We start from the raw sequence: 8,188 nt of genomic DNA on the forward strand, positions 1-8,188 counted from the left end.
GGCCACTCCTCAGCCTGCAGCAGTCAGTCAGGCCCCCAGTTTGGAGGACAGGGCAGAGTGGTCACATTTTAGACCCTTTTTCAGGTGTATTCTTCTCACCTTATATGTGTGTCCCTACAATACTATCCATCTTTAACAGTTTCATATTTTATTTTCCTCCCTTTCATTCCCTTACCTTTAAAACAAGCAAACAGACAAATAATAGCTCCATGCCTTTAACTACTGATATATGCTTAGCACCCCTGGAAACAAGTGACATGTTTTGAAAGAAGACCATGTTGCTGTCACACAACTACATTTGTAAATTGATTAATCTGAAATGTGAATTTTAATAGTAGTAGAATGTTACTATTACATAATTTACATATTCACTATGAGTGTGAGAGAATCAACTCATGATTTAACCTCTTCCTTTTCATTTAATTGGAATTAACAGAATTTTAGAGCTGATAGAAACATCAAATTCTCATAGTCACATGAAGATGATGAAATCCAGCAAGCAATTTATCGTAAAGTCATTTCACTTACATTAGCTTAATTATGGTTTTGCAATTATTTATAAAAATAAAATGTTTTCTCAGAAACATGCTTGCAAAACTTTTGAGGAGAAATCTAAGTTTATCTATATTTACTATCCAAAATAGGCAATAATATGTATTAAACTGCCTGAGAATACTATTTATAATAAAACTTAAATTGTAAATACATTATCTGACTTCTGTATATGCATGGCATACTTCAAATTATGTACATAAATGAATATTGTATTTTGTATCCACATGCAAGTCTCACCTGTCTTAATTTGATTCTAATTATTTATTACTCACAGTCCTATATTTTTAACCAGAACAAAGAGATTTCCCCAGGAAAAATGAAGGTAAGTTATTTCATAAGTTCTAGCAGAAATTCAAAGCTTCTTTGCTTATTGTTAGTATTGCACTTTTAAAAAAAAAAAAAATATATATATATAATACCTTATTTTCTGTTTCTGAGTATTCCCATAAAAATTGCCAGAATTTACATAAAAACTGGCTGGAATATGTAGCTATTTATTCCATGTGATCAGCTATAACCTTTCATTTAAGTAAATTAGCTAATTCTATGGAAAATATAGTTTGTTCTTGAAGATATGATAGACATAATTATTTTAAGTCCAAGTTATTAAAAGCAGCAATAAGTACTTATATCAATTAAAGTTTTTAAACATTTAAATGTACTTGTAAGCATCTTTCTAATTTTTCTAGGAAAATTAAATGATTTTTAAAAAGAAATATTGACTTAGATTAATATCTAAAGCACCACACACAAATATATGTGATGCTACTGAAAATGAATATTTTTATAAATTAGAAAAATTGGATAGCTTTCCTCCAAAACCTTGTTGCATTGTTTTATAGTTAGCAATGTACATCTTATGATGTATTTTAAAAATCAACTCTTTTTAGTTCTAAGTGTGTTTTAAGTATTTAAAAATGGCCATTTCTTTAGTTAGATATGAACATTTTGATGAAATTTTAATGCATGGGTCTCAGGTTCCTCAATCAAATGCTCCTTCCTACTTACTTAGGACAAATGTCTCAAAACACTGAGGTCACAAATAAATTAAAGAAAAGCATTATAACTTTCAAAAAATAAAATGAGAAGTTTGAGCCAGCTTATAGCATTTTATTTGTGTTTCAGGGATTTTAGTTTAGTTAAATATATTGACATACCTTATCTCCATGATTGTTTTAAGTTAAATAATATAAAAACCCTAAGTACCAGAATATAATCATGAGTTTGGATTCCTTTAGACAGATGAGTAAAGGACAATTAATACAAATGAAGACAAACTTGGTATCTCCTACCCTCTTGATGATTCTGTAGTCTAATGTTTATCAGTTGGGTTTGATATTTGTGTTCTTAATGTTACATGAAGAGATTCTTGCTTTATACTGGAGTTTCAAGCTGTATGATGGTATCTGTATTTTTAGTAAAAGTATGCATGATTAAATGTTGCAGAAATAATTATGTTACATATAAAATTTGTACTCCTAGAAGTTTCAAGGGCAGGAAGCATAGCTGTGAATCACCTGTCTGACTATAATCTACAAGTACCGTTAAGGGATCTAACTCAATGAAAACTCAAGTAGTATTGTACAAAAATTATTATTTCCAACCTGTTATTTTTAAATTGCAAAATTAATTATAAATGCCAGGTGACATTGTTGTTAACTTTATGTTGAAAAATTATACTACATTTTTGAAGACATCTTTAGTTAGGAAAGCCTAAAAACTGGGATTTTTTTGTTCAGTAAAAGCCATTGTATCATATATAGAAACTATTTTCAAGAGCTAGTCTAGGAGTTTTTAAAAGGCTTATTGCATGATATATATTGATAAAAATTCATTTTGTTTGGATATGGGGTGTGCTTTAATATCTTGTCCATTAATTCTCAGTCATTAAAAAAATGTAGAAAGAAATAAAATGTAAGTAAAAGTCTTATTAGGAGGAGCAGTTATAGAGTGAAGTGACTACTCTTTATAAAATGCAGTCTTATTTCAAGTAAACAACATGTAATTACTTGTTTTCAGAAAAGAAGTTGATTAACAAAGCTGAACATTCACACAAGGCAGTATGCCACGTAACTCAAAATTCCATTGCAAAGATGGTGGTGTATAAATGCAGATTTGATTCTGGTCTACAATAATTAGTGCTTCTTTCAACACAGAAAAGAAAAACTTTGCAGGCTTCAGAACTGCAAAGTAGAGATTTTGAGTGTAGAAAAATACTACACAGCTATGACTGAGGGCTTAAATTTCTCACATGGATAACACAGAAACTGTAGCATCCATGGCCAATGAATTTTATTTTCCTCTGGCCAGGTTTTCTCAACAGCGGCATTCTTGTAAATTTTGAGTAAGATTTTCTATGCATGAAGGGTTTTACCACCATCTTTGGCCTCTACGTACCAGGTGCCATAACCTTACCATGTTGATGCTCAGACAATGTCAAATGCCTTCTAGAATGCAAAATTCCCCATTTGAGAACCAGCTGTCCAGACATTTTTTAGTATCTTCTTTTATCTCTATGTAAAATGTGTTATGTTGGCTTCTTGAAGTAATTTTAGTAGGAATGTGAATTTATGTACTAAGTGGAAAACAGCTCTATCATGCAAATGCTTCTTCAGAATATAAAAACTATTTTACAGGATCTATAAAACTATACTTTAAATGGCATATTTATTTTTGAATTATTTACTGAATAACAACCATTCTAAGAGATGTGGAATGTGTGTCTTTATTTGAAAATTTATAATTTGAAGCAGGTATATCAAGAAACTATTTGCTTTTGATTGGACATGAAATATCATATTATATATCCTAATATATGTTTCTATATATTATACTTAAATATAGAAGTATTTTTTCATAGGAATTATTTTGCTACAGAAATTAAAATAATATCCTCTTATTAATATCCTATTAATTTCACATAGAACTGATTTTTGCAGAAGAGTGACTTTTGTTTGACTTTGCCCATGTGTTAAGTCACAGCTCTCTTGAATGGCACATAAATATTGAAATTAAAAGAAAAATCTTGAAGAGAACTTGGGAGATTATCATTTATCAGTAAAATGAACTGATATTTGTACACTACCAATATTTTAAAATTAGCAATAAGATAGTGGGGAAAGTATTAACTTGATATACCTCTGTGTGTGTTTGTGTGTGTTTGTGTGTGTGTGTGTGTGTGTGTGTTGGTTGAAATATATTGACATGAAACAAATCAAAAATTAAATATTCTGTTTCATTTTATTATACATTTTAAGATTTGAAGTCTTAATAAATTCTCTTGATCCAGGAATGAGATAACAAGCTTGTTTTTGAAAGACCCTAAGAATATATATGTTCAATTCCTCTTATCCATTAATTCTAGTATAACTGAACATATTACCATGAATCTGTAGTGTAAAGATTTAGAACTAAAACTTGGAAGCTTTTATAGTTCAAAATTTTAGTAAATATATCATAAAATGACATTCAATTGCAAGGTTTTTCTTTATGAAAAATTTAGGATAATGATGTTTTGCTTCATATGCCCAATTTTCTAATTACAGAGAAAGATTTGCCTGGCAGTAATTAGTATAACATACAATAAAACAGAATTTGTGATATAAGGATTTATCATTGCTAATGCATTTAAAATGTGAAAAACCACTTTGTATACTGAATCTGTCTATTCACACTGTGAAGAAAGAACAATTTCATTTAATGATGTACCATGAAGCTATTTCTTGCCACTTAGTTACTGAAACCAGTACTTTCAACTATCATACATTTTCTAGGTCAATGTTTCCTAAAGTGTAGCTGCATCAGAAATACTTGGAGGGTTGTTAAAACACAGATTGCTGGGCTTCATGCCCAGAGTTTCTGATTCAGAAGACAAGAACTGAGACTAGTTCTCAGGTGATCCAAAACCAAAGACAGTTTCTTAGCTTGACTTGATAACATTATTTTTGATGATTCTTGGGACTGAACCCAGGGCCTTCACAGTGAGCTGCATCCCCATTCTTTTTGTTTGCTTGTTTTATTTTGTTTTGTTTTTGTTTTGAGACATGGCCTAAGTCACTAAATTGCCCAGCCTTGAGATCCTTCTGCCTCAGCCTTTTTGTGTATTAACAATAGCAAAAGTGTACATAAATAAATAAGTAAATAAATTATGTGAATTTTTGTTTACTCATTTGTAATTGGCAATTAGAAATAACAACTTCGTAGAAGGACTGCTTTTATTGAAAGATTCCTTATATGCATTGAAATTTAAGAAACCTTAAAAGAAAAACAAAATATAACCCCCAACAGAGATTTAAGTTAGCTTTATTTTTTCAATGAGTGTTACAAAGCAACATTTCCTAGACTAACAAAGACTTTATTAATACTTCGTTCTTACTTTTTTAAATTGCCTGTATCCTACCTGCTCCAAAGAATTAATCATTGTTATCTCTCAGGGCTCTGCCCTGTCCAAAGTACCTTTTAGCTGGTTTTCTTAATTAAATGTACTGCAAGGTCCTTCTAATTCAATATTTCCATTTACAGTTTTGCCAAGATTCTATTAAATTTAAGACGTTTCTAAGCTATAGGAGACATCTAATATGTGAAATAAATTAACTTGGACTCAAAAGAAAAAGAGGTACCATAGAATTTTGCATACAAATGATTTGGCTTTGGTATGGATGACAATCTGAGCACCACTGTCCAGAATTTGGTTTCCCTTGATCAGATGTTTTGTGCCAGATATGAAAAGAGAGGTGTAATATTCCATTTTTAACTTCTGAATTCTGAAGAATGGGGCTCCCTTGGCATAAGAATTACATAAGTGATTTGTGGCTACATAAGTGACTGTTACTTAATGTGAGTCCATAGTGTTAAGTAACTACCTAAAAACATTATGCAAGGCTTGTTTTCTTAGTAGAAGTATAGGACAGTAACATGAAAATGAGAAATCCCTCTTTTCATGGTAGGTATGATGAATCTCGCAACATTTTCAAACCTGGTCAAGGTGCCAACTATTCTATATTTTGCAAAGAACATTAAACTATTATGTACACAGTAAAATCAATAGCATCTATCTTTAGAAAAGAACAAGAAATTGTCAAACTGAACTAATATCAAAATAATCTGTTGGCAAATGTATAATAATTTTGATATAGAAGTATGAAAAAATGCCATGCTCTTTATAAATCTGATATAGAATTATGCCCTCTTGATTCTAGCTTCTAAATGAAAGCTTACAGAGTTTTTAATAACTTGTGTTTTCAATATGATCATAGGGAGGTCGAGAGGGAAATTATTTTTGATTGAATAATGGAAATTACCTTATCTCATCTATTCAGTCACTAGTATCCAATAATAGTCTTAAGAAGAGGTGCTCTTTAATTTATCTGTATCCAAACATTTCATATTTTCTCAATGCAATAGATAAGCTACATTATTAGAATGCTTAAATTAAAACTTACTCTTGGAATGTTTCATGTTATAAAGCAACACCAATTTAACACTTGAAGATGCTTTAGCACCCCAACAGTCTCGCTTTGAGATTACTAATGCTGTGGTTCATGCGCATTTTAATGAATTTGGCCTTGCCTTCTCCACAGAAGCAAATGCGCAAACCTCCACATTTTAACATAAACACCTCCAGTTCATACTGTATCTAGCCAAGCATTGGCATTAATGCCATATCAAGGGTTTTCAATGGGCAGCGTAATCTGTGATAACAAAATTGTATCCCTTCCTCCCTGCAATTACCTTGATATCCTTGACATCTGGAGACCTACTGCTACTGTGGCAGCTGTGATTCTTATCCCATGGCAGGAAGTTAAGTACTGGTTCCAAAGAGCCCTAATTGTTTTGATGTTTGGTGGCAGCTCAGAAAACACAGTATTTGATTACTAACAGCACTTTGGAACTGCACACAAATACACAATGTGTAACAATTTGAACCCTTTAGGCTGTTGGATACTGCCATCTCTTAATAATACATAATTCTATATAGTGGTCATAGTCTCAATATAACCATTTTAAATGTAGTGTACATTAGAAAATTAAGTGGCCTTTTGCTCATATTCGTAGTACTCTTCTTGTTTTTTGGTAACTCCATTTTTTAACTCCTTGCCTCAAATGATCCTCCTTGCAAAAAATGCTCCTATTTGTACTCTGAAAGAAAATCAATTATTTTAAGTAATACAGCATTGGATGAATGATTATGCTTTGTAGTTGCTCCAGAGCATATCAGTCACCCGAGCAATTTTCAGATACCTGTCAATCAAGAGACTTCTAAGGAAGTAGAGAATTGTTAAGTTCTGGGCAATCACAATTGTATTTTTACTTCACTCAGTGTCTGAGGCTATTTTTGTGACTTTGACCTGATAAATTTATAAATTTATGAATTATTTATGTAGACTACTTTTTTCTTTTAAAAATAATCAGAGAAGAATACAGATGGGTTGACTGTTAAATTTATATTTGAAATGACTAAAGTTATTCTCATTTTAAGAATTTAGTGCTTTCTTTTGATCAAATTAAGAATAAAATATATTTTAGAAGTGCCCTGTAATTATGTTAGTCAAAATTGTAAAATATTTTGCTCCAGAAAACAGATTGAGATTTGTAGTATCATACTATCATTCTGCAAAAATATCATGTCATACAGTTTTATTTAGTTACAAATTTTAGTTTTTATTTCTATTTTCCTTCTCACCTACATTTCCTCTGTGATATAGCAAAATTTATATGTGAATATTTTATTTGTCCTAATTTTTTATTTAATTTACTATTTCTCTTTGCTTAGTTACTTCCTTTACATTTTACATTCAGAATGATTAAGCCCCAATATTTTCATATGCTTTCTGTGTCTCCTTCTCTGTCTCTCTCTTGGCAAACTTCAAATAATTTAAAATGCGTATGCCATTTATTCACTGATTCTAATACTCTTCTGGTTAGTGTAATATTTTTATCAGACTCATTTTTCTTATACTTAAGAATGTTGTCAGTTTTAGCTCTTTTCTATGACACCCAGAAAATACTGTGGATTTTTCTCATATCTTCATTTCCTATTATACACTGAGAGCGTAAATAACCATCAAAATATTTATTTAGATAAAGATTGGTTTGTACATCTTTAGTGCTTCAGAACATCTCACTAGATAGTATGCCTGGAGCTGATATTAGTAATCATTAACAATTATGGATTCCAGAAAGATGCAGATACGAATGTTTAAAAAGCTATTTTAAAATCTGTGAAGCATTTTGAATGCATACAAAATATGTGAAGCATTCTCTGGGGCTGTTTTCTTTGTCCTTCACAGTGTTGCCTTCCTTATCTTAACTATAATGTACTTTTCATCAGCTTATTCTCTGTCAATCTTAAGTGATTTCTGGGCATTCTTAGACAAATTATTTTCAGAATCAATAAAGCAGAATTGCTTTAATATGATGGTCTTTTTCATGTCACTGATGTTTTGAGGGCTCCAGTTAGAAAGTCAGGAGTATGCTTTTTATTACCAAACTATTCACTTACAGAGAAAACATGTGCACGTCCGTCATTCCACAATTAGAATTCTCATGTTTGAGCATATGCATTGAGTTCAGAACATGCCGAGACTCTTCTCTCAGGGTGGCTCCACTCAAGACCTCTATTTATAATCAACAG

At 31.0% G+C, this 8,188-nt stretch overlaps 1 long non-coding RNA gene across 5 annotated transcripts in view; it reads left to right on the forward strand.

Annotated features, from left to right (window-relative positions):
• LOC106028760 (uncharacterized) overlaps window positions 1-8,188 on the forward strand; it is an 83,230-nt gene that overhangs the window by 33,451 nt on the left and 41,591 nt on the right. For 4 of the 5 annotated variants that reach the window (XR_010044530.1, XR_010044532.1, XR_010044531.1 and 1 more), the window contains one exon: window positions 830-877. The exons of the other annotated variant lie outside the window; for it this stretch is intronic. This is a non-coding gene — a long non-coding RNA (uncharacterized LOC106028760). The remainder of the gene's footprint in view (window positions 1-829; window positions 878-8,188) is intronic. 5 annotated transcript variants of the gene reach the window in all.

The sequence above is a fragment of the Cavia porcellus genome, unplaced genomic scaffold, assembly GCF_034190915.1.
Source record: "Cavia porcellus strain 051 isolate PalLab524CR breed Dunkin Hartley unplaced genomic scaffold, mCavPor4.1 scaffold_29, whole genome shotgun sequence".
NCBI classification, from domain to species: Eukaryota; Metazoa; Chordata; class Mammalia; order Rodentia; family Caviidae; genus Cavia; species Cavia porcellus.